Source organism: Diuraphis noxia, unplaced genomic scaffold, assembly GCF_037042655.1.
Source record: "Diuraphis noxia isolate RWA-SAM2 unplaced genomic scaffold, SU_Dnox_SAM2 contig0002, whole genome shotgun sequence".
Taxonomy (NCBI): domain Eukaryota; kingdom Metazoa; phylum Arthropoda; class Insecta; order Hemiptera; family Aphididae; genus Diuraphis; species Diuraphis noxia.
Window position 1 is genome coordinate 71,820,889 of NW_028301712.1, and position 22,619 is coordinate 71,843,507.

At 29.3% G+C, this 22,619-nt stretch overlaps 1 protein-coding gene and 2 long non-coding RNA genes across 4 annotated transcripts in view; 1 reads left to right on the top strand and 2 right to left on the bottom strand.

Moving 5' to 3' along the window:
• Positions 1-3,658: 3,658 nt before the first annotated feature.
• On the bottom strand, positions 3,659-7,246 carry LOC149058880 (uncharacterized). The gene is made up of 3 exons (XR_016190541.1): positions 6,745-7,246; positions 6,144-6,684; positions 3,659-6,084 (listed from the first exon to the last, which is right to left on the bottom strand). It is a non-coding gene; the product is annotated as an uncharacterized LOC149058880 (long non-coding RNA).
• A 4,008-nt stretch (positions 7,247-11,254) lies between these two features.
• Positions 11,255-16,010, bottom strand: LOC149058881 (uncharacterized). Its single transcript, XR_016190572.1, has 3 exons — positions 15,876-16,010; positions 15,705-15,800; positions 11,255-11,508 (listed from the first exon to the last, which is right to left on the bottom strand). It is a non-coding gene; the product is annotated as an uncharacterized LOC149058881 (long non-coding RNA).
• Positions 16,011-22,235: 6,225 nt separating this feature from the next.
• Positions 22,236-22,619, top strand: part of LOC107173432 (leucine rich repeat protein connectin) — a 273,851-nt gene continuing 273,467 nt past the window's right edge. For both annotated transcript variants that reach the window (XM_089219655.1, XM_089219654.1), the window contains exon 1: positions 22,236-22,552. The gene's annotated coding sequence lies outside the window, so the exon portion shown is untranslated. The remainder of the gene's footprint in view (positions 22,553-22,619) is intronic.

The following is a 22,619-nucleotide window of genomic DNA, read 5'->3' on the forward strand; positions in this document are numbered from 1 at the left end:
TTATTTCCAGTAGGTATATAGTAATTCGTCAAATCACTGAATTCTGTTAAATGTAAAGTTTATTTTTGAATCTAAATTAATTTTTTATTTTCCTATTGTTATTAGTTTATGACAATGGCACATCAAAAATATTTAGTGACCCAATTTTATTGCGAAACCTAAAGGTTGGGAAACACTGTAGTACAGGCTATAATATATACTACTTACTTATAGTTGGTTTATTCGTTTTATTATTTTTATTTTCGTATACCTACATATTTAAACATACTATAGTTAAGGCGTTGGCAACTAAATAAATTATGGAAAGAAACAGAATACCTACGATTTAAGTAGGAACCTCGGTTATGGGATAACGGTTAAATATTTGTTTACCGTTGACAAAGGATACTCGAAGAAAAACTTACCTAAATATATAACCGCATAGGTTCCTATACTTACACTGTACAAATCGCTAAACACACAATGGAGCGATATTTGTTATTTATTATATATTATGGTGAAAATGTGCATATATTTCCGCACCATCTAAGAAATTATATCAAAATAATATATAATAACAATATTATGCGGTATAGCTGTATTACCGGCTTTAATCAGTGATGTAGTCCTAAAACTTTTTATGGGTACACGTCTTAATTATTGTAAAAAAAACTCGGGGGGCTACGCCCCCAACACTCTTTTCACTATTCAGTACTCGTATATTAATTTTTTTTTAAATGTATTATTAAATTTCTCTTGAGAATTTGAGAATTTTTTACTTTTGACTCCCCAAAGTACCAATTAGATTCACATTCTGATCGAACGAGGTACTGAAGTCGAGAATCGAAACACTTTTACTGCCTCAAAACTTGAAGACAGACACAAAAAAAAAAAAAAAAAAAACGCATTATCATAAAATCAATACATAGAGTTAGTATAAATAAAATAATGTGTATATAGTTACTTATAGCTTTTGTAAAATTTAATATCACAGTTTGGCAATTGTTTGTTTTGGTAAAATGTCCTACATCGCTCCGCTCAGAATCTAACATTACTTTCCTTTTTTTTAACTTGATAAAGTTACAAGTTAATTTGTAAATAAATAGAACTTAAGTACCTTAGTTAAAAATCAGTTACTATTTTGCATATAAAATTAAAAATTATATCTTTTTAAAACTTACAACAATTATTAACATACCTAGTAACTTAATAAGAGGCATTTTGGTCTAAATAAATGCTTTTATTACAATAAATTAATAACTCTGAGTAGGTATTTATATGCTTTAGTACCTATTAATAGTTTAATCAATGACAAAAAGTCCAACAAACTAATTATTTCACATTTTTTTTGTATATTGTATCTGTTTTTACCCGGTCGTGTACAACCTAGCAAGAATCTGGGGTAATTTCTTGCTTATAATTAAATTAGAACACTATAAGACAAGTATGAAAAATAATGGGCTTTAATCTCCTCCCAATAAATATAATATAATTAATAGTTTTTAGTTAGCAACAGACAATAGATTTAAATATTAAAACAAAAAGTAAAAAAATAAAAATGAAAAACTTACAGGCAAGTTTTAACAAAAAAGTGTAGACAGAACAGTAGTAAATTTAATTTTAATTTAAGATAGGGGAGAAAAAATTTCCTTGCCCCCTAGGTTACACCTAGGGTCCACAATTGCCTAACTTATGTTAAATTAAAATTATTAAATAAATCGTTAGAAACGATTAATTAGCTACACATAAAACATAAAATATTATTCAATTCATTTGAAGTAATTTTATGAATGAATAAAAATATAATAATAACTAGTAAGTTAAAAAAATAATAATAAATTAAGATTCACAAGTATACAAATGTTGAAATGTGCATGAGATACTGAGTAAATAGTTATATTGTTCTTTTCTCAATAACACAGTTACCACTAGAAAACTAGAACTTCTCTATTTATAATGCATATTACAATATATTCTGTGAATATGCGATATTATAAGCATTTTTAAAAATATTACTGTTTATTACTTATTCAACTTAAATATAATATCTGATTCCCTTGATTATTATCATTTATTTTATTGATAATAATATGGAACATTGTACAAAATATTGTATCACGTTATAATACGTCATGTTACTATGGGTACATTATTATTCTGTTATAATGTAATATGACCACATAATTTTAAATAAAAATAATTTCTAGTCATTAGGTATATCAGGATTGATAGTATGACTAACCTATATTACATATAATTTACTCTAAATAAAATAATAAATTCTCATATTCTTGTGGTTCTTAAAATAATTTCTGAAACTTTTGTACAATTAAAAAATTTGTCATAATTGCAATAGTTGAATAACCTGTGTTAAATTTCTGATAATTTAAGGTACTACAACTATCAAGGTTCTATACGATTTAATGTGTTTAGTAAAACAAAGAAAAAATCAGAATTTTAACATCTCAAGAAAGTTCATGTCATACACGTACAATAATACATCTAGAAAAATATTAAATGAAATAGGTAATAAATAATAATAATATATATATGCATTTATGAATATGAAAATAAGGAACTGATTTCAGATATTAAAATTCTGGTACTAAATGTTAATAAAACAATGAGAAAAAATATAGAAATATCAAATTAGCCTTGGAAAATCAATAATACGCTTAAATTTGCCTCAAAAAGGAAAAACACCAAAATATCTAACATTACAGATTTGAATTTGTTTAATACAAAATTTGTATCTAGTTGGCCTTATAAAAATACATATGTTTACACAAAACAAATATGCAAATGTTAGAAGTCCTCTGCCCTATTTACAATAAAAAAGTTATTGACAATATGGACACTGGACAGTTCCCAATTGGATTCTTGCCCTCTGTATACAGGGTGATTTTTTTATCGAAGAACACTCATTATTTAAAAAAGTATGAGTGTATGAGTATGAGTGTTCTTCGATAAAAAAATCACCCTGTATACCTAGGTACCTAAAGTTTTTCCATTTTCAATACATCAATACATCAGACAAATAGTAATTCTAAGAATATAGAATCTGACAACAATAAATCTTAAAAAATGTAAGTAATAATTTTTTATTGTTTGAACAGTACCTATGCTAAGTAACTATGTGAGTGATAGTTACAGCAGCTAAAAAAGCTAAAACCACTACTGCAGGTAGTGCGGTTCTATCACTCATTTTATTGATGCCTAACTAATAAGTATACACTGTCAATGTAACATGTTTAAAACTTAAAAATAAAAGTAGCTATACAAAATATGAATACATATTCAGTTGTTAAGATTATACTAGTAGATGTTTGTAACAGATTTCTATACATTTTTCAAAAGATTGTTATTGACTTTTAGAAAATTATAATTACAATTTAAAATTAAAGAAAAGAATACATTCTATTAATGAACGCTAAATTAAAAATAATATCTAAGTTGCTATTATTTGGTATTATTATTATTTATTCATAATTAACAAATATATTAAACTAATTCTATTTCATACAATGACAATAATAAATGTAATTTACTAAGATAAAAATATGATTTCTATAGGTACATTCTAATAAAATATTCTTTAGCATTTTCCCATAAATCACAGTTAAAATGAAACAAAAAAATGAATAAAATGCATAATTATATCGTTCACATAATAAAAAATAAAACTATAGATGGGTAACTAGTAATGAAATAGGTAATGGTATTGATTAATTAGTAGGGAATCACAGTTAAGAATTATCGGTGTAATTTAATTTCATACGATGATAATAATAAATAAAACGTATATTGATATAATAGAAAATTATTTTTTGTTTTAAATCAAGATGTGATACATCAATACATTTATACAAAATACAAAATATTCATTTCTGGCATTGCAAAAATCATAATTAAATAGAAAAAAAAAATGAATAAAATGCATTAAAATATAGCACAATAACTTAAAAATAAATCTATAAGTAAGTAACTATTAATGTCTTAGATTAGGAATTAGTAATATTTGATCTGTGGGTAATAATAATTAACAATCATAAGATTGATTTACATTAATTTCACAGAATGACAATAATAAATGAAAATAAAAGTTACAAAAAAGAGCAAGAACATTTTTTTATTTTAATATTATGTTATCGTAATGTGATATTGTATAGGTACTGAAAATCTTAATTAAAATTTAAAAAAAAGGTCTGAAATAAAATGTATTAAATCAAAAATAACTAAATACCTATTTGTTATCACAATAAATTAACAAATATTTGATTAATTTAATTTTATACGACAATAATAAATATGCAACTATATAAAAGAGAACAGATTAGTTTCTTTTTGTATACCTATTATATTTTATCATAATATATATATATATATAAATATATATATATATACTATACATAATCAGCACACGGAGTTCACAAAACTCCATTTATTTTACACCTAGTCCAGTTGTTTCCAAGCTCAGAATTATGTTTATGGCCACAGTAAAACCAGCAGGATAGTGACCGTTGCTCCTGATTAACTATTTTTGCGAACACTGTTGTACCTATTTGATTTCCATTTCCGTCAATTGTCGAGATGCAATGGAAATCATTCGGTTCGGTAAAAACAGCCCACACCCTCTCTAGAACGTTGCACTATTTCAGATTTTTGTTCATCATTCTCGACACCAGAGAAATTTTTAGCCTAAAAAGTTGCCTAGTATCAAATAATTGAATGATGAGCAAAAATCCGATATAGTGCAAAATTCTACAGTGGAGGTGAACGCCGCTCTTGCCGCGACGCCACTGTTATTTTACATAATTGTACAGTAGACAGTAACCTCAGATTATAATATTGGTGGTTAACTTGTTTTTCACCACCGTTCGCATGCGACTTAACTTAACTCGGCGAGAGATCTGGAGACCCTTTTCTATTAGTGACTAGGTAGAGACGTTTCGTCGTTCCTCTTCGCTAGCTGCAGCAAACGTATCTCCTTCCTTTCATAGTCCATTGGCTGTAGTACTGCCATACGCTCAGCAATCACCTGATGAAATCAATGAAAGCCTATGCATCCGTAGTTCAAGCTGTTGCCAATGCTGCTCGATGTACGTCCGCCAAAGCTGCCATACTCAAATCCAATTACCAATAATTGTTGATAAGCAGTAGAAATCATTCGGGTCCGGCAGAAGGTTCGGTAAAAACTGCCCACCCCCTCTCTAGAACGTTGCACTATTTCAGATTTTTGTTCATCATTCTCGATACCAGAGAAATTTTTAGCCTAAAAAGTTGCCTAGTATCAAATAATTGAATGATGAGCAAAAATCCGATATAGTGCAAAATTCTACAGTGGAGGTGAACGCCGCTCTTGCCGCGACGCCACTGTTATTTTACATAATTGTACAGTAGACAGTAACCTCAGATTATAATATTGGTGGTTAACTTGTTTTTCACCACCGTTCGCATGCGACTTAACTTAACTCGGAGAGAGAACTGGAGACCCTTTTCTATTAGTGACTAGGTAGAGACGTTTCGTCGTTCCTCTTCGCTAGCTGCAGCAAACGTACCTCCTTCCTTTCATAGTCCATTGGTTGTAGTACTGCCATACGCTCAGCAATCACCTGATGAAATCAATGAAAGCCTATGCATCCGTAGTTCAAGCTGTTGCCGATGCTGCTCGATGTACGTCCGCCAAAGCTGCCATACTCAAATCCAATTACCAATAATTGTTGATAAGCAGTAGAAATCATTCGGGTCCGGCAGAAGGTTCGGTAAAAACTGCCCACCCCCTCTCTAGAACGTTGCATTATTTCAGATTTTTGTTCATCATTCTCGACACCAGAGAAATTTTTAGCCTAAAAAGTTGCCTAGTATCAAATAATTGAATGATGAGCAAAAACCCGATATGGTGCAAAATTCTACAGTGGAGGTGAACGCCGCTCTTGCCGCGACGTCACCGACATCATAAGTGATCTTACAGTAGACGCTAACCTTAAACTCTTAGGTGTGCAGTACGATCTTGCTTCCCCCCACCACTGCTCGTTCGTTATCAGTGATGTGGCTGTTTGAGAGGTCCTGTGACCTGCTCAGATTGATGATGAGTGATTGCCATTCCTATGTAATTTTAATATTATTGAGAGGTGAAAAAACGAGGCTTATCACAGCAAACATACCTGATGCTGTTAGTCCTTTGTTTGTTAGGCAGTGCTGCCAACTCCCAAAAACCACATGATGAAATCCATGGAAGCCGATGCATCTGAAGTCCAAGCTGTAACCAACACCTCTCAATATACTTCTTCTAACGCATTCGTTATCCATTGATGACAATCTTTGAGATGTTATGGAAATCTTCGTGTGCGGCAGAAAGTTCGGTAAAAACGGCACACCCCCGCTCTAGAACGTTGTACTATTTCAGATTTTTGCTCATCATTCTCGACACCCGAGAAATTTTTAGCCTAAAAAGTTGTCTAGTATCAAATAATTGAATGATGAGCAAAAATCCGATATGGTGCAAAATTCTACAGTGGAGGTGAACGCCGCTCTTGCCGCGACGTCACCGACATCATAAGTGATTGTACAGTAGACGCTAACCTTAAATTCTTAGGTATGCAGTACGATCTTGCTTTCCCCCACCACTACTCGCTTGTGATCAGTGACGTGGATGTATGAGAGGTCCCGTGACCCGCTCCCATCGATGACGAGTGATTGCCATTCCTACGTAATTTTAACATTATCGAGAGGTGAAAAAACGCGGCTTTGTCGCAGCAAACATACCTGTTGCAGATCGTCCTTTGTTAGGTGGTTTCGTCAACACCTAAAAACCACATGATGAAATCCATGGAAGCCGATGCAAGTCCAAGCTGTTACCAACGCCGCTCAATGTACTTCCACTGACGTTAACGCATTCGCTATCCATCGATGACAATCTTCGAGATTCAATAGAAATCCTCGTGTGCGGCAGAAGGTTCGGTAAAAACGGCCCACCCCCGCTCTAGAACGTTGCACTATTTCAGATTTTTGCTCATCATTCTCGACACCAGAAAAATTTTTAGCCTAAAAAGTTTTCTAGCATCAAATAATTGAATGATGAGAAAAAATCCGATATGGTGCAAAATTCTACAGTGGAGGTGACGCCGCTCTTGCCGTGACCTCACAGTATTAGATGTGAAACTACAACCGTACGGTAGACACTAGTGCACTTCTCTACAATACGTGTACAAGACTACTCTTTGTTCGAATGCCTCAATACACTCCCGACTCTCCCCACCATCATTTACTTGTGATAGGTGACGTGGCCATGCAAGAGTTCCCCCCGACCCGCTCCGTTCAATGACGTGGCAACAGTGCTTACAGCAACTATTGCCGGCATAATATTATGTATAAAATACTTTTCCCGAAACCATGGTATAAACCTACAATGTTGAGAAAAGCCATTTTACTAAAATAACGTGCTTGAATATTTTTAATCCTGTAAGAAAACTCACTTATGGCTTTATGGGGCATTTTCTGTCCTGTTATTTTTATTTATGCAATTAAAGATAATTAAATAAAAAATTATAATAAAAATATAATGTTATATACTGTATCTTTGTAAAAAAAACGTTACTAACTTCTTGGTGGACTCCAACTTTTTTATTTCTACTATCAGTATTACTGTTATCAATGCAGTCTGCATTTTCTTTGCTTAATATTATCGCACTGAGAGTTGAGATACAAATAATGATCAAAAATAAACTAGAAAGCAATACTTAACAATTAACAAATGATCTACTAATTAATTATTATAGCATTGAATAAGAAAAAAACCACAAAAACAAAATTATATTGTGTCAGTTATCAATTTATCATAGATAATAACAGTTATCAGATGATCCTTTTTGATAAACGGTTAGACTTAATGACTCAGGTGGATTTAGTTGCTTAGTGGTCTACGTGATGTAGTGTGTCGAGTGAGCATGACGACATATGTACCCCGAACAAAAATGTATGAACATTTTTATATTTTTGTTATCACTGATATAATTTTTCATAATTTTGTTTAAAATCCCCATTACTTAAATAAAATTTTCTTGGTCTAAAAATTCTCGGGGAGGTGGTGGGGGTGATTGCCACTATCGCCTCCCTTAAATACGCCACCTCTAGTGTTCGTTCGTAACTTGAATGCCGGACCTTCACTATGTTACCACGCCGTAAAGTGCACTCGTTTTTTGTTTGTTTGTTTTTTTTTTTTTTTGGTCATACGCAGGATGAAAGTCTCAAAATACTATAATGGTTGCCTGACGGGCTGTATTATAAGAAAAATCACATGGAAATTGAAATTGATCGTGGGAAAAGTGATTTAATTTTTTTAGGGTGCAGATTCGAATATATTTTGTGAATTTCGATACTATACAATCATAGATTTATGAAAATAAAATCGATGAAACTTTAGGCATGTCAACGCGGGCAAGTATAACTCGACCAGTTTATTTTGGCCTTCGGCGACCGTTACGATTTAAAAAAAACCAGGGGTCCGAAAACTATGTTATATTGAAAAAAATAATCATAATATTATACTAATATGTAAATTGTAAAGTAATACCAACTTAAAGATATTGAAGGATAGGTAATATTTATAATGACAAAATAACAATAAATTTATTTAGTATTTCCCATGGACTAAGATATCTTAGTCCAGGGTATTTCCTCAAGATATTTATTAATTATTTCATTTTCCATATTAGGTATTGATAATAATTTGATAACTGAAAATAAGTTATTTTCATATTGTATTATTAAAAGTGGCTACACTGATGTTTAAATGGATATTGGTAACCGATGGCCGTGAACTGGACGTGTTTTTGGGATGTTCCAAAGATCGGACGCTGTTAAAACTTTTGTTTGGCACGTCCACGTCTCTCCGTCTTTGAAGCAAATGTTCCGTCTATTTCCATTATAAGTCTATGGATATGATATGGTACCAAAGTATATAAATATTCCTCTGCGCAATCTACGAGAGCCACAAAATTGTTTTTATCAATTTATGATGAGTCATTATGGAGACGATAATTGGATCTAGCTTGGCAACCATTATATCTTTAATCGTGGTCGAACGACATTCGAAACGCAAATTCTTGAACTACTCGGGATATTTGATTATGGAACGAAATATTTTTCACATGAACTAAGTCAGTTACTAACGTTACAATGATAAGAATTATGATAAGACCATTAAGACCACAGCTGACATCGATTCGGTATGGCGGTTTTTCGCTTGTTATCAATGTTCCGTAGTTCTACTTTTTAGTTTTTCTAGTTGGTAGTTTTCATAATTATTTATTATTCTTTATTACGCTAAACGCTTTATAAACTATAGTTTTATTACTACTTTTGCACAGAGTATCAAGAAGCAGTTAAAATTTAACAACTTCAAAATATAAACTGAGGTATTTGTTATGTTATTTGTCTTTTATTAGTTTAATACAGTGGTTTTCAAACTGGGTGCCACGACACACTGGTGTTATCATCGCGGTTTTTCCATAAATTACCGATTGCATTGAATTGCGATTTAACTATTTAAGTAAATAAATGCTTTCAATAATAATATCTATAACCGCACTGACTATTTTTTTTTAATTATATCATTGTGAACCAAGGTTTTTAGCACTTACGAATATATATAAAAAAAAACGAGAAAAATTAAAAATATTTTTAAAGCCCATCAGGCACACATTTCTCATTATAATATGTACCTAAGTATAAACTACACTTTTTTTTTGTAAATAAATTTAATAACTAATTATTAATACAATGTAATTATAATTAATAAATATGTGTTAGCCCTTAAATTACACATTTCTAATTAAATGTTTATAAAATTATAATTAATTTAAAATAATACAATTTTGTTCATCTAAAAAACGGTTAGTGTGCCCTGAAAATTTGTTGAAGTGTACGGTGTACCGTGTATGATAAAAGTTTGAAAACCACTAATTTAATTTATATACATAAAACCAAAAATTAAATTATTATCAAAATAAGATCCTCAATTAGTTTATGGGAAGTTTATAAGTACCTTCACTTTAAAACATGCTTGAAATTGATGGAAAGTAATTGCCAAAATTTCAAATGCAGTTCCTGCCTGTGTGAAGGATTGGAGTCAATAGAAAAGAGTAAAAAATAGTTATAAATTATTACTACACAAATCCAAGTGTAGAAAATAATGCTATAATTACCTTATTCTTATTATTTTCTATGTTAATATTTCTGTATTTAAATTAGGAGTAAAGAGACAACGACCAACAGATATTTGAGTTGTTCAGGAAGAAGACCAGAAGTATCATAACACCTACTTGAATCGAGAACCAACTTCTTGATTTTGTGAACCCTATCACAATTAATGAAGATGAGAGCGTCATGATGCCAGCTACAAATTATTAGTTAATGACAAGCATTTTGTGTTTTTAAATTTCATTTAGATAAATTTTCTTTTCTTTATCTATCTACATAGTTAGGTAGTTAGAACAATTAAATTACTATTTTTTAGATTTACTATAATAGAATTTTAATATGCAAGTCCGTATGATGGAATTAGTGTACTCATCATGCAATATGTTGAGGAAACTAACAGTGCTAACCAACAGATGAAAAAAAAATGAAATTTTTTATTTATAATTTAAAATTATTTTTATATAACTATTTAAAAAAAATATTTATTGGTGATAAAACAAAAGTTGAAATATTAGCAAAACGTTTAACCAATTAATTGTCTAGCTGGTAGAGACCACAATATAGAGAAGTTATCTTATCTACATTGTGGTGGAGACATTTTTGAAATTTGTTAATAAAACTTAAATCTGAAACAATCATCATATTATGGGGGTACAATGTCAGTCTTAGAAAGGCAAATAATAGCGTTAGAAGAAATTGCTACTGCTCAATAAATTAAATTCCTTGATAATTAATTGTAATAAAAAAAGAATACTTTAAAAATAATTTAATCTAGGAACCAGGAAATATGTAGTAAGGTACTTATTAATTATAAGCCTATAAACATTTAATATTTAAAAAAAATTATATCTTATGATTTTTTAAATAAAAAGTATGTGTATACATCTTTTAAATTTCCATTAGCTTATACTTTATAGTTTTTATTACATAACTTATTTGTATTATCTATGTAAAGGAGGTTAATAAAAAAGTCAAATCATTTGTTTTATTATTCATCTCAGTTAAGTTTGAATGCTTTTGTTAATTTTTTTATTTTATAAAATGACTTACAAATAGTTAATTGTGATATATTTTTTCTTAATAAAAGAATATTAGTTTCTTAATAGTTCAATAATGTAAATTATATAACAATTTTTTTTTTTGCTAACTACTTATTGTACGAACACAAAAATTTATATTGTCCATAATATTCTTCTACTTTTAATTAATTCATTATTCATATTAATTCCTTGAGCACCATCTTCAGTATAATAATTGAATCACTAAATGCAAGAAAGGCACATATCCAAATTTTATAATTCTTCAGGACAGACAAACAACTTTATATCTCTGAAAAAAATTGAAGAAATTAATTGAACTAATTCACATCATATATAAATTATAATAGCTTGTAAGATTCTGTAATGTTTATAAGAAATTTCATAAAATTCATATTAATCAATTTTTTAAGTGCTTGGATATGTTCTTTTTGCGAAAATTAACAATCCTTAAATATTCAATGTACAAAAATAATACTAAGATACACAAAATAAGTTTAAATAAAATAATTTTATTGATTTTTAATATAAACAATAATGTAGGTAAATAATAAACTATAAATAAATAATGTGTGGAAAACGGTTATAACGAATTTGACATGCTTAGGACATGTGCCATTTTTGCATATAACGCAAAATATCATGATCATTTTATGTTATATCAGTAAACTGGTCAAGTGTCATATTTACACTGAACGATGTATTTGTTGAATCTAAACAAAAATCTGTAAAAATAAGATTTTATGAAAATTATGGACATGTGCTCTTCTTGCATTTAACGATTCAATTATTTATAATTCCAAAATCAACTTCTACCACATTTTCAATTTAGGGTTTAATTTTAGCCAATATATGCATATATTATGTAATTAAAGTAATACAGGCAATTTAATATAATTTTCCTCATTTTTTTTTTACGTGAAGTGTATTATCCTATGCTCCATTAAACACTTTTAACAGGACATTTTAGTCCTGTAAACCGACCCTTTTGTACACCATTACTCATTTGTTGTTGTAGAATATGGTGTTAAGATCATAGGTCTTAAGACTTATCCATCCTGAATTTCCTTCATTGTACACGGCCGAAAGTGGACGAAATGCACTCGGTGATGTCTGAGAACAATGTTGCTCCTATTAAAGTTGTCAGTAAACTAAATATATACGTCGGTTTGGGGTGGATAGGCAAAACGACGCAGAACTGCAGAAGAATGGTACAAATCGGGAAACAATAATTAATAATACGTATTAGTACAGTTTATGCCACGGGAACGTGGAGTATCTGGTTTTGTGAAATATATATGAGTACAAAATATAATCCATTGAAACTCTCTTAAAATAAGGGAGGTGGAAGGACGGATGACTTTACCTGTGTGTCTCATGTGTCCGAAATGGGTTCGGGGCGGCCTTTCACATACTCCACTACGGTTGATTTCTTTTCTAATCGAATTGTTGGTAATAGGTACATGTCGTAAGCGCAGACTAACGATTGAGCCATTTATAGAATCACATAGCCAATTGCTAAATTTGATAAATTTTTGAATATTATGTCAATAGTGATGAGTGAAAACTATTTTATAAATTTGACTGTATTTTTATTTTTAATAATCTTTAATCTGACTGTTTGTGTTCTGAACATTCAAAGCTTAAGAATATGTATTGCTATGAGTTCAATAGGTAGCATAATTTAAACTGCCGAATTCCAACAGAATACGTAGAATACATTTTATTTACGTTTAATTTAAACTAACTTTTATTGTAATGCAATTGAAATGTATGATACTTTGTTTAATATACAAGTTATGTTTTGTTTTAAATAGTCTATTTAGTTTTTGTTTAAATGTTTAATTTCGTCCAGGGTACCTATATCATACTAAACCTAATAAATCAGCTTATCGACATTATGTTTAATAACTATGTTATAAGTACTGTTTCTAACATATGGAAATGATTCCAATTATTATTATATTATTATGAAGTTTATAGTACCACAGTTTGCAAACGATTCAACGCGTGCTCCTTTTAAAAATGATAATACCCTTTTGTAAATTTTAGTTTTATTTTTAATATTCCGTGTATTCAAATTATACGAACTCAATCACAAGTATAATTTTGAAAATACTAAATAGGTTAACTCAAACTGAAATTTATAACAAAAATAAATTTATTTTTTAAATGCACGTGTATTTAAATTACACATCTAAAGACTAAAATTACAGGTTAAAACTCACATAGAAGTGTATGGTTAGTTTTTTTACCTAAGGTTTTTAGTTACATTTTATAGTAAGGTAGACACAGTGCCTGGCTTACCATCACAGTGGTGGATTTAGGGGGTGGGGTTCTTGCGAGCAGAAGCACCCTTCGTTCAACTTAATATTATTATTAAAATGTTTTTTTGTTATTATTATTGTATATCACTTACTAACTTAGATATAACATATAACATAGAGTTAAACATTTCAATTCTAGACTACTACTCAAAAAAAGGTTAATTTTCATTTTAAACCCGAAGTTTTATTTTATATGAAAGTATTTTCTTTCAACCTATCTTTTTTTTTTTATTTAGTTAATATTATTTATATAAACTATTTTTAGTAAATTATTATTTTTTATATCATCTTAGGTTTATTTATTCGACTAACATTTTTAGAATAATAATACAAATACAATATTCGATTTAGATTTTTTTTTACAATCGAGGATTTTTATTTTTTCAACTTAGTTTTAAATATTCAACATGAACTTTTTTATTTAATTCAAATTGCATAAAAATATAGATTGATTAAAGAAATTGTTTAAATAATATTATTGATAAACAAATAAGTCAAAATAAAAAATCTGAATGGAATTAAAAAATATGTCTTACTTCATTAAAAAAATACATTTTTTATTCTACTTAGCCCTTTTTTTGTTTAAATTTCAATTTTGAAGTAAACTTCATTATTTCATTAATATTCTTCATATAAACTTAGATTTTGTTTCTTCAATTACTATTTTTTAATGAAATTATATTTTTTATAATCCACTTAGATATTTTTATTCAGGTTAATTTTTTTTATCAATTGTAAAATACGCCAAAAATAATAATTATTAACATTATGAAGAGTTAAAACTAGTCGGGGTGAGTTATTGTTTCATATAGCTGTCCCCGCTTTAAAAAGTTCATTAAAAATCATAATGGTTTTATTTTTTTTTTTTTTTAGTTAAGGAATATCAGCGATTTCCTTTTTACTTAATATTTTTTCGATCTTCAGTTTTTAAACATTTTATTTGTAAAAAAAAATTTTTTTTTTATCACCCCCCTCATTTTATTTTTCGATTTCCAAGCTTTCTGGTGATTTACAAATTCAGGGAATGAATTTACAATTATTTACAATAGATTTATAATTGTTTACAATTTGTTCGGAGGTGATAGATCAGAGTAGGGGGGCCAACTTTATGTAATGCGCTTACTGTCACTTCACCAAATTGTTTATTATAATAAATGTATAAAAATAAATGACTCGGCTGACAATCAAGTACGGAGTACCCCTGGTTTTTCCGCTGCCGCCTCCGCCACGCGCTGTCTTAATTTATCTGACAACGACTGCACCTGCCTACTATTATAATTGCTATATAATATATATGTATTATATAATATAGTTATGCTACCGTTGTACACAAAAACGTCGTAAGTCCCAAAAAAACATAAAAATTAGGGAAAAACAAATAAATGATTGTAAAGTTTAGATTGTGTAGATGAACATTCCGTATGTCTGAAATATGACTCTATAAAAGAATAATACAAGCAATAATCAAAACGCCGTAAATTATAATTTATTAGGTATCTAATGTTTTCTCAAAATCGTTCTACAGTTACTTACAGCGTTTTTGTTTATGACGGGAGTATGTACCTATGTATAATATATATTATTACCATTATTTAATATTTAGATAGGATATTGTGTATAATTAATTATAATAGAAATTATGCTGGCGCGGATTCAAGGGGGGGGGGTCTATGGGTGCTCGGGCACCTCCTGTCATCTAGCCACCAACAAAATTAATTTATGTTATAAATTAAATTAATTGTTATTTTTCAAAATAAAAATAAAAATAATAATAATAATAATATCGGTGCTTTTCGTTATCACCGTCACATACGACAATAATAACTATTATTGTTAATTGTTTTCGAAGTATACTCGTATGTAACGACACGTGTCGACGGCGGAAAGCACCGATAACAATAATTATTATGAAAAAAAGTCAGCACTAATAAATCAAATAGTAAATGGTAATATTTAAATAAGGTGCAACAATTTTTTTTTTTTTTTGAGCACCCCCTGTTAAATTTTTCTGGATCCACGCCTGAAAATATGTTTATTATTTACATATTTGAATATTTAATTAATAATACTTGGCTATAGTATCTAACATTAAAATATAATTATATCGTAACCTACATGCAAATATGCAATACAATATTTTTAGTGAAAAGTGATAACTAACCTGTCTATTTACCAAAATGTATGCAGAAGTCAGCCGTTCTTTATGTAGATGGTATATGAATACAAAATTATATGCAACAGTAGTAGCTATTTGATTCTATAAAAATAAAATAATTATAATATTTATATAACTATTATCTCAATGTATGTACTAAATAATGTAGGTACTTACCTAATTTCCAATTATACTCATTACTTTTCAGACACTCTTATTATTAAATTATACGCCAAAAACGCAAACAAAATATACTAAAAATGTAGGTAATCAATGGGAAATTAAGATTCTTTAGTATATCTTTTATATGTAGGCGCACTGAACAAGATAGCAGTAACTATCGAATAACGACAAGTAAGTGTATTTCATTATTATACAAATCACAATATTCACGAATGCGCATAGCCAAAGACTCGTTAACATGGGATTTCCATACAAAAACACGAACAATATCTAACTATTACAATATTTATTAATAACAATAAATTGTTCATTGACAATATTTATAAATAACAATTAGTGATTGATAATAAACGGAAATGCAGACTTGTGGACTGCTAAAGCCAAAATTACCAAATAACAAAATATAAATTATTATGTAGGTTATTTTTGTTCCCTGTTTGAACCGACGACGCCGCGGGAACGGCTTTCTCATTCTTCCGCGACGCAGCCAAATTTATTATGTACCTGAACACGTATAAAATTAAAAGTTAATATGCAGTATAAAAGGTTAGATGTCAACTGTCAAGTGTAATCTGCTGTATCGGTTATAAAATGATTGAACGACCCTCAGTGGTCTCAATTGTCTTTCTAGATAGCCAAAATAAGTGTTTCATAAAATGTAGATACAAAAGTCTTTAAAATTAGGTTAAAAAGACGTTACACACATATTTGTTGTTTCTGTCTTACAAGTACGTAACATAGCAAATGTACGATTATAAAACCTAACCATACACTTCTATGTGAGTTTTAACCTGTAATTTTAGATGTGTAATTTAAATACACGTGCATTTAAAAAATAAATTTATTTTCGTTATAAATTTCAATTTGAGTTAACCCATTTAGTATTTTCAAAATTATACTTATGATTGAGTTCGTATAATTTGAATACACGGAATATTAAAAATAAAACTAAAATTTACAAAAGGGTATTATCATTTTTAAAAGGAGCACGCGTTGAATCGTTTGCAAACTGTGGTACTATAAACTTCATAATAATATAATAATAATTGGAATCATTTCCATATGTTAGAAACAGTACTTATAACATAGTTATTAAACATAATGTCGATAAGCTGATTTATTAGGTTTAGTATGATATAGGTACCCTGGACGAAATTAAACATTTAAACAAAAACTAAATAGACTATTTAAAACAAAACTTAACTTGTATATTAAACAAAGTATCATACATTTCAATTGCATTACAATAAAAGTTAGTTTAAATTAAACGTAAATAAAATGTATTCTACGTATTCTGTTGGAATTCGGCAGTTTAAATTATGCTACCTATTGAACTCATAGCAAGACATATTCTTAAGCTTTGAGTATTCAAAACACAAATTGCCAGATTGGTCCAACAATGTCCAACAAATCACGCTTGACATTTTTTATAGGGGTAAAACTTTGCTGACATAAAGTTGTGCTGCTGTAGTATATTTGGCAGCACAAAAGCGTCGAAAGCTCTACCGGCGAAAATAATGTCCAACAAATTCTGAGATTGATCCAACAATGTCCAACAAGTTGCCAACCAATTTGTTGGATGTGTTTCATGAGTGTCTGTCATAGTTGTGCTGCTATCTTTATGAGGGTAAGCTCTTGATATATTGTTGCAATAGCAGTTGAAAAATACTTTAAATAACATTTTTATTGTATTTTTTAAATTCTTTATTATATGTTAAAAAAGCTTGAAAATTGAATATGAGGAGATCCCTAATAAGTGAAATGTCATTATTTTTTTTTATAAGCGCTATAAGTTAAAAGGTTGAAGTTATTTTGAAAAATGTTTCTAGTTAAATATAAATAAATTATAAAATATCCTTAGAGGCTAACACTCCGTTTCCGCTCAGAATCGTTTTTTCATATCTCATGATTTATTATTGAATTCATATTTAACACTTCCATTACAGTGACCTACTCAATTACGAGGTACAATAAAAATGTTATACAAAAAGTGAATTTACCAGTTTAATTTTGAATTTTTTGATTTGAGTATGTAATATAAAAGAAAACGAAAAGATGCTTATCTTTTTTATACAATAGAGACATAATTATTTATTATTTAAATTGTTTTCTTTTAAACTTATGGTTTATTTGTTTATTGACCAATTGTTAGTATTCAGTTTTTTAGATATGGTTATGACTTATGAGTATGAAATATTTCACATGAAATTTTCATTTTGAAATATTTTTAATTGAAAATTCACCCTTCTTGAAATATTGAAAAATATATTATTTTGATTATGTGTTTTTTGTATGTTTCATAAAATCATCACTATATGGTCAGACTATTTTCATACCTAATTAGTGATTAATATTTAGTTCTGGATTACAGTGTAAATAAGAAATATAGGATGTCCCGTGAGGATATACGATATACCTACCCATTAGGCGTAGAGGGTAACTCACCGCCCGGATAAAAACCAGGTTTTTACCGTCTTATCTATATACTAAAAAAAATATTAAAAACCACTAGATTAACGAAAATAAAATGTTGAAAGGTAAACATTTTCAGCAAAATAAACTCTATAAAATAGTAACCATTATTTTTTTCAAAAATTATAAATTAAAAAATAAAATACATGTAGCTCTTGTCTATGTGAGTCTAATAATAAAAAAAAAAAATAGTTTTATGATATTAGGTATCTCACTCAGGAAATATCGCAATGGGTAAATTCTCGCGGGACACCTGTATACAGAGCGTTCACGATATTAGGTACTGCTGAATATCTCAGCTGAGTGACCGTATATTGAAATTAAGTTTTCGGGAGGTGTTAGGGAGTATTTTCACATATTATTTTCAGATCAATTTCAAATTTTTAGCTCTGACGGTACGCGCATGCGCAATAGGTACAACTTACTTTTTTTTTAAATGGCAACCCAATTTTTTTTCTGTAGTGGTCAGTGGTACCTAATAATATCGTGATCACACTGTATACAAGACAGATTATTATTATGCTATTTAGTATTTATATAACATCGTATGTAATCAATTTTTCTAAAGAATGTTCAACTTAACAATTAAGTAAGTGGAGCTGCAGTTTACTGTATTTCCTAGTATAGTTTTAAATAAACATTTAATTTTTCATTAAAAATTAATTTTATGAGAGATTGAGAGGATATATAATTATTCAAATTTGAATTATTGGGAATATAAGTAGAGAGCTCAATTATCAATTTTAAAACTGCTCTGATGCAAGTGTAAACATATTTCACACATTACAACATATCTATTCATAAAATTATCTTCGATAAAAAAATTGATCACAACAATTTGTAACTAACTATGCGAAATACCGAAGGAAACATATCTTGTAATATAAATATAAATATTATATTAATAATATACAGATACTGTTTTAACTTTTGATACGTTATTTACAACTGTTACATATTTAAATTTTATAGTTAGTTGGAGTGCTATCTAAATATTAAAATACCACCTGTTCTGTGAATTCACTCCTTTCTCGAAAATTTGAGCATTGCATGAGAGTAAGGCTTAGGAAAAGATATACAATGACTTATGACCAGCTCGTCAACTAGAGATTCTGTTTGCTACAATGATTTTCAAATTAGTTTTTTCTATATTACCATGAAATTTTTATTATCATTTTATTTCGCGATGTAGTACAACGCAGCGGTTCCCAAACTTTTAGGATCACGGAACCCTTAGGAAATAGTTTGTGTTTTGCGGAACCCCAATGTCTTTACTTCCAACTCAATCCCATTTTTTCTAATAAAACCAATACTACACAAAATGTTTCAGACATCACATACATCTGACGGAATCCTAGGGTTCTGCGGAACACACTTTGGGAAACGCTGGTATAACGTACCTACACGGTCCATAACGGTTTTCGAGCCTTTCTTTCAGACGAATAATTTTCGTGATATAAGAACGCCTACCACCACATTAATTTTGTTTATAAATATTTATTATTATTATTTACGGCCATCAATGGTGTTTAATAAATTACACAGAGTATGCAATTGAAAAGATTATATTAAATAATATATAAAGAAGCACGCGCACGTATAATTAAAAAAATTGTCGACAGGGGACGATCTTATACATAAGTTAGGTATATACAGCATAAAATGATAATTCATATTCTTTAGAAATGTCGCTGGGCGAGTGAATACGGTAAATTTTTTTCGAGACGATTGTATTTTGTAATTTTATTTTATTATACGTTTAATAAATTATATTGTTACATTACTACAGTGGAAAATCTTAGAAACCAATTGTCTTAATAATTTTTCCATCTCTTGAGATATAATTGACATTTTATTACGAATGTTAATCTAAATAATTACAATATATACACATAACCTGTTTTATAGTTAAATGTTAAATTCGTATGTAATGTGTAATGTGTTACCGAGATTTTATCAGTTAATTCGTGAATATCTCATTTTTCAACGCTCTATCTTAATTACACATTTATAGGTATTATTATAACAATTTATTTTTATTAAAACTACAATGTGTATTTATTATTAAATCGAATTTATAAAAAAATATCATCATAATTTATTCGTTAATTGCATTAAAAATGCGATATTCACGAATTAACTGATTTAAAACTTTCGACCGTCATAAAAATGGCAATTTTGAAGATATCAACAAACTGTAAAGATCAAAGTTGTTCAGAAAAAATAAAGCAATCGAAATCCGGTCTTAAAAACGGCGATTTCTATTGAAGATATTTTTATTTTACTGCGCATGCGCTGATAAAAATAATTAAAAATTAGAATTTATCAAAAACAGATGTATTTATAAGTCCTATTTGCAGTATAAAAACCCCCAATCAAATTCAAGGTTACGCGATTGAAATATTTCCTGTTACCTTTAAAATTGAACACACGTTATATTATTATTATTAAAAATAGTAAATTTACAATCTATACAATGGTATAATAAGTAATTAAATATATATTTATAAACATTTATATAGACTATAGACTAATAGGTTTTCCTTCCTATTTTTTAAGTCTTTCAGTTAACTCTAACTGGTATGGTTAAAAATCTATTATATTATCATATATATGTATTATATGTATAATATTTATTATCATTAACTAAATTTTAATTAATAAATGTCACATTTTAGTATCTGATTAGATTAGACATGGGCAAATAATTAAAACCCACACGTCTTAGTACAATCTAAAAAATTATCATTCACTATCTATATTTGTAAATTGGCGTATAAAACTATAAATACCAATCAGCCAAAACGATATAATAATAATATTTAGCTGTAGTAAATATTATAAAAATTATTGTAGACGTAAGTATGTTACTTCCCTATTATTCAATAATTTATATATTCGCCTAACGATTAGTCAATTTCTCGCCCAAATGATATATGCTTTATTCAGGTAATTTTGGGTTATTCGCTCAAATGAATGACACCCTTCGTCTGTCCATCTGTAACCTAACCTTTTTTTTTGTGTTGGTAACCTAACCAGGGGCGGATCCAGCCAAAAATAACGGGGGGAGGGCAGTAGTATTTCATAGACGTAAATATAGAGGCTGTTTCCAAAAATTAATAATTAATATACACAATAAATTTTACATAGATATGAAGATTTTTAGATAACGGGGGGGGGGGGGGCGATCGCCTCCCTCCTGGATCCGCCACTGAACCTAACCTAACCAATGTCATCACTCATCACACATCAGTTATACATTTAGATACTAATGATACTACATTATTATGTATATAATTCTATAGTAGTGAAATATAGATGATATTTATTGATTTCTACTTTATAATAATATCATGTTATACTAATAAGATAACCGTAATTCATAATTTCAACATTGAGATTACTACTAATACTAATTTTGAAAATTAAATGATCAATTACTAGTATAGTAAATAATATTAAATAGGTAATTAAATATATTTCATAAAATTAAATTTTTCCTAAAATTAAGGAATTTGTTTATTTTTTCTCTGAAGTGGGGCTATATCTCATATCGCACTTTAGAACGTCTCGTCATGGACACGGGTTAGAATTTAATTAAAAACATGTGAAAAAAATTGCATTTCCGTCTTTTTGACAATAATAATAATAATAATAATAATAATAATGAGTGTGCGTTCTGTGTAGGTCTCTATCTCTCTATACATACATACATATACGACCGACGTACGGTAAACATTGGGATTTATGTTTTCCGACGTGACGTTGCGCGAGGAGGGATGGGGCCAAAGGGTTCGGTCGGTCGGTGGCTCGCTCTGCTCCGCTGTCGGACCGACCACCACGAGGTTAGAGCCGGTGTTGCCCGCGGTCTGCGATCAGTTCCCGCGTTACCGCTGACACGAACGTTGGCTATTAATTCGCTTGTTCGTCGTACACGCAAGTCGTGCGCGCCGTGTGCCCGACTGTTTCTGACGGAAAAATTTACGCGAACCCACCGGTCGTTCTGTAGACGATTTACCGCGACCGACGAATGAGAGATATTGGCCGGACTTCAGCAATTTATTAATGACCTCTTCACGACACGACTTTTTTTGCCGACTTTTGACATTGTCGTCGTCGTTGTAGATTAAACCGTCGTTTCTATCATTCGAACCGATCAGCCATCGTCGACTGTTTGTCGCGAAAATTATCGCATCAAAGTGAGTAATCAAAAGACAACTCCCCACCCTACGTAAAAAAACTCCATCCATCTCCTCAGTACCCGTA